This window comes from Hylaeus anthracinus, unplaced genomic scaffold (assembly GCF_026225885.1).
Source record: "Hylaeus anthracinus isolate JK02 unplaced genomic scaffold, UHH_iyHylAnth1.0_haploid 12000, whole genome shotgun sequence".
Lineage (NCBI taxonomy): Eukaryota > Metazoa > Arthropoda > Insecta > Hymenoptera > Colletidae > Hylaeus > Hylaeus anthracinus.
In genome coordinates this window covers 11508700-11514207 of record NW_026534347.1, presented here as the reverse complement: position 1 = coordinate 11514207, position 5508 = coordinate 11508700, and the positions used below count along the sequence as shown (strand labels likewise).

Here is a 5508-nt window from a genome sequence, read left to right as displayed (position 1 = left end):
AGAGAGAGAGAGAGAGAGAGAGAGAGAGAGAGAGAGAGAGAGAGAGACTCTGATTTTTATCCTGGGCTGACATTCGAATTCTGTTCGTTAACTACGAGGATTTAATTATAAACCATTCAATTATATACCGGAATTTTCCTACACAACTGTAGTGGTGATAGATACAAATACAAATGCAGTGTCTTCTTTTGCTACGTACTTTTCTTCAACAGAATACATTTTCTTCGTCAGATAGGAAGCTTTCTAGTTCCCTTAGAAACAAAGCAGTTAGCTGCTCCAGTAACCAATTGTACAAGTACAGTTGAACCGCTGCAGCACGTTGTGTCGTTTTCATAATAAATCTTTCTCGTCTTAATACCTTCTTCAGTGTATTGTTCATATGGTGGCCACATGGAGTCAGGTCTGTATTATAAGGTGGTTATTCGAGAAGTTTTCAGTGTATTTTAGCGAATTTATCACGAGTTAAAGCTGCTACATGCGTTGTCATCTAGAAGAAGGACACCGCGATTCAATTATCGGCGTCGTTTATTGCGATAAACAGTCTTCGCATCATCCACGAGCGGGAAGTAGCAGTCACTGTTCACTATGTAAGTAGTCAATCAACAATACACCTTTTGAATCTCAAAACACAGTTGTTAGAACTTTCCTGGTTGATAGTCGAGTCTTGGCCTTGATCAGTGCCCCCTCTGTAACTTTCCACCACACAATACTCATTTTATTGTTTTCTGAGGCATGCAGGGTGCCCAAAAAATGTTGCAATTCCTTGAAAGGAGAGGTCTGGGGGATGATTTGAAATAACATTTTCCTTAGCGAAACCCCCGAACCAATCCTTTCAAGGAACTCCAACATTTTTGGGACAACCTGTAGTGATGGACCCATATTTTGTTACAAGTTACGATATGGTCCAAAAAAGCTTCCCTTTCTCCTTCAAAGCGATTCACAATTTTAACTGTACGTGCGCAATTGAGGCAGTTAAATTCTTCTTTCTATGATTGGATCAGAAAGCTTTCTATCTGATGGAGAAAATGTATTTCTGTTGAAGGAACCTACGTAGAAAAATATGGCAATCCATTTGTATTTTTATCTATCCTCAATAAAGCTGTGTAAAAAAAATCCGATTTATATTCGAGTGATCCTCGTACTTGGATTAACGAAGGGTTCGGTAATAATCGAATACAGAAATATTCGACGAGTAGACACAACCCTATCTTTCGTTGGATTTGTTCAATTTGAAAAAGGGTAATTTAAATCGTGTGCTTTTGACGGAAGCGATCGGAACTGTTTTGGATGTATTTCCGAGCGACTGGAGTTTTCAAATTCATTCTAAGAGACGTGTTCATTCGATCTGTAGTTAGTCGGAAAGCGCGGAGCCGTTTAAAAACGTTAAAATCGGAATTACACAACCCTAGGAGAAATGCGTAGGTTATTTTATCATAAGTGTGCGAGATCTCGTTATATAATCGCGGAATTAAAAAGAATTTCTTACCAAGGAACATCGCTCAAATGTAGTTCGCTGATTTCGATAAAGTTTTAAACTTCAATAGAGCAATGAAATATAGTAGTAATCTCTTTATTTCATTATCATCTCGTTATAAAAAGTGTTAGCGCCTTTTGTTCACGCGATACACTCAATTATATTAACTTTATTCTAGTTGGAAATGTGTATCTTAAATTCTCCTTGCTCATTAATTACTTAACAATTGGTCTTCCTATTCCTACTGCACAGTCTTTGTCAACAAATCTTAAATTTCTAATTTGGGGGCATAACTAATTGTCTAATTTGTTTTTTATTTCCTTCCAACATTCCAAGAGGGAAAAAACTCACCTTACATTTGCAAAGGAAACACCTTCCAACTTACATTTCTCGTATACCGGTAAAGATTGAAGAAAATATCGAATAAGGGAAAAGTTTGGCTCTTAACGACCAATACGGTTTAAATAAAAACCTTACCAAGTTTTAAGTGACGTTATTGTAGCCAGTCGAGGCAATTTTTGTTTAGAAATATTTCTTATAAATCATACATACAAGAACATATACATATAAATCACGTACACACATTTTCTCAATTTTCCTGTTTGTTTCGGTGTAATAGGAAATATATAAATTTGTTTTAAGCGTCAGCCCGAAGGTTTCGCGTAATTATACGATAGAGTTTTATAAATGAATTTCCAGAAATGTTATAATTTCCATTGAATTGGAAATTTCCGTACCTAATCGATGCAATTTTTCAGTTTTCTATCTTTTTCCTATAACCATAAGTTCGATCAAAAATCCACTTAAACAGATATTTCACTTACAGTTTTGACGGCAGTTCTTTGCACTTTGATCACGTTTAATAATTGTAATAATTTTCAATGCTCTATCCGTGTGGAAAATTTCATAAAAATCGGCATATTACAATTAGGCAATGTTCTATGCTAGTCACGTCGACGTTCTATCGCATTAATCGTCAATCGTTTCCACACCTTTCCCAATCATCGACTACAGTCAAGTACCTATTTCTTTAGAAATCATATTTGAACACGCGACAAGTTTCTGTTTCATACCAGAGCCATGGAAAATTTCTATCCAAATGAAAACATCGAGTAACGAATAAAACGCAAACTGTTTACTCTTTACCTTATTAAATTAATTTCGTAATGCGATGCAACGTTTTACGAATAATCGACTGGCAAATAGTATACGAGAAACTGAATCCAGTGTCGCCGATAGGACGGCAAGAAAATTATTTTCGTCTCTAAAAGTATGGGGTACGAGTTGGTTGAATCCGCACATGTTTGTCGGTTAGATAGGTGCACGAAATAATTCTAGAGCGATAAATAAATGGAAAAGTATCGTTCCTGTTATACGAGATGCGTTCAGCGTCAATATTGGATCGATCGAGAAATTGTAGCGAGGATAAGAGATCGTCGCGAGTGGCTCTGGATCGACGATCGACTTCGATCGTGAATCACTCGTCGATAGAATCAAAGAAAGAGAATCTTTTGACACTACGCTAGACCATCGACGCGGAAAGGCGTTTGCATCTTTTTTCGAATAATCGAAATAATTCAATTTCTAGATCGTCGAGACAACGGATCGTTATTTCGATTGATCGATCTGCGAATGTCTGGCCACGCGAGTCATCAGGATCTACTTACACCTTGTACATATGTATGATATATCGTTTTAACTTATACACGACTATTGTTACTTTTACAATAAACCATTGTAGATAACATTGACCAGTAAATAAACGAGCGGTAAGTTAATTAAGTTACAACGCAAACGTGTTTTTTCTTTTATCCTACTCGTTTCATCTAATATCCAAGCAGCTGGAACTACCAGTAACCATTCATTCTCTAGTTGTAAGTACTTTCGGGCGATCTGATCGCGATTTGTTCTCGACGCTACCAGTTTCCTTAAATTTTGTTACTACACTTCTTACTGTCGAGAAACTTAAATTTAACGAATTGCCGATTTTTCAGTGACTTTCACCACTTTTGTGTAATATAATAATTTTATTTCACACGTACAATGATAATTTGCTCTTTTTCGTAGTCATGATTATTGTTCAAAGTGTAAACACAGACTGATTGTATTAACTGAGAAAGAGATTCATAACAGCAGATTCTGTTTATGTTCATGTTCCTTGAACCGAATTTGTCACGTACCAAAGCGAGTAACACTTGTCCTTATAGCAAAATCGTACATGTGTTAATACTTTTTTGGCTATGGATCTTTCGTTTTTTTTTTATTTACTTCCTTATAACAAATAACTTAGAACTCTCAGTGAACGTACTATTTATGTGTGTCAACAAATACTTACAAACATAGTTAATATTAATAGATTACTTTAAATTATGAAGATATTCAAAGAAAACTGGATGTGCCAATACTTTTTTGACCCACTGTATACAGTGACTCACGAAAGTATTTGAGCACTTAGTACGAAATACTTTATTAATTATAATAGGTATCTAATATAACATTTACTGAAATATTATTAACACTGTAAGAAGATACAACTCTGCAGATTATATAGGTAAACTTTCAAACAAATCGAAATACGTAAAGAATAGATTCGAATTATTTCTTGTAAAGATAGAGATTGCTGAAGCCACAAAATTATTTGAACAGGTAATTTAAAAATTTTTAATATTTAGTAGGTCCGCCTTTGGCACGAATAATATCCTGTAAGCGATTATGCATACTGTTTACTAACTTTTCTGTATTACTTGGCGAAATAGAATTCTAAACTTCGAATATTTTTTCCTTTAAACTTGCCATGGATGTTATATTAAATTTTTGTAATTCTTTGGCCATTATTGCCCGTAGATGTTCAATCGGGTTAATGTCAGGGCTTTGTGGTGGTGTAACTAATATGTGGGGAGTATTATATACAGGGTGTCCCAGCATCGGTGGTACAACCGAGGTGAGGGGTAATTCTAGATAAAAAAAGAAATCAAAAATAAAGAATAAAATTTTTTCAATTGAGATTTCGTTCTCGAGAAAATCGGTTTTGAATATTTAACTTATATTATATTCAACTTTGAAATATAACAATTTTTGCATTAATAGAGTAAGTTAGTAACTAAATTACATGTGTTATTTTCATTTAAATTCACTCTAAATCCGTAGGCAGAAATGAGTAATACAGCACATCATCTTGATACTAATGATATTAGTACTACATACTTATAAGTGACATATGACTTGTATCGGGATTCATCCATCTAAACCAGAGGTTCCCAACGGGCTCAGTGACTATTGCATGTTCGCACCGGTGGGCGTTGAAGAGATCTAAGGGGGCGCTTTTGGTCGAAGACAAATTTGGAGGGCGCTGAGGACCAACTGCCGCTCCCTGGGCAATACTCGCAAGAACGCGCCAAAAGTTTGATTAATGTGTATTAAAAATCTTCGAACGCATGTTTTAACAAATATCTTCAATGTTCAACAAATGATGTGAATGTCAGTGTAATCAACAATTTAGCAACAAAGAAAAAAAACAGATTGTCAATAATGGAACGCGGCGATTTAAGATTGCTGATGACAAATCTGACACCAAATATCGAAAAATGATTGTTGTTAGACTAAGCTCAGCCTTCTCACTAATAATATTATATTAATTTTTTTAATAATATATATTTGTTTATCAAATTTTAAAGAATACACCAACATCTTAATATCTTTCAATAAAGTAATTTTAATAATAACCGGTCCTTGTTTTTAAATATATGTATAATGTAGTAATATAGTATATTTCACCTAAAAGAGGCGCCGTCGAATGTTGCCACTGTTTGAAAAAAGAAATATATACATGTCGAATTGAGTAACCTCTTCCTTTTCGAAGTCTGTTAAAAAGGGGGCGGTGGGCCAAGAAAGGTTGGGAACCTATGATCTAAACCATAGTTACGTGTACGCGTACTCGCTAAGTATTCAAAACCGATTTTCTCGAGAACGAAACCTCAAATGAACAAATTTTATTCTTTATTTTCGATTTGTTTTTTTATGTAGAATGCACCTTC

General features: G+C 34.8%; 1 long non-coding RNA gene across 1 annotated transcript in view; it reads left to right on the top strand.

Annotated features, from left to right (window-relative positions):
* The window catches only part of LOC128890065 (uncharacterized), a 4488-nt gene extending 1225 nt beyond the window's left edge, over positions 1-3263 (top strand). Inside the window, exon 2 of the long non-coding RNA XR_008460541.1 lies at positions 35-3263. This is a non-coding gene — a long non-coding RNA (uncharacterized LOC128890065). The remainder of the gene's footprint in view (positions 1-34) is intronic.
* The last annotated feature ends 2245 nt before the right edge of the window (positions 3264-5508 follow it).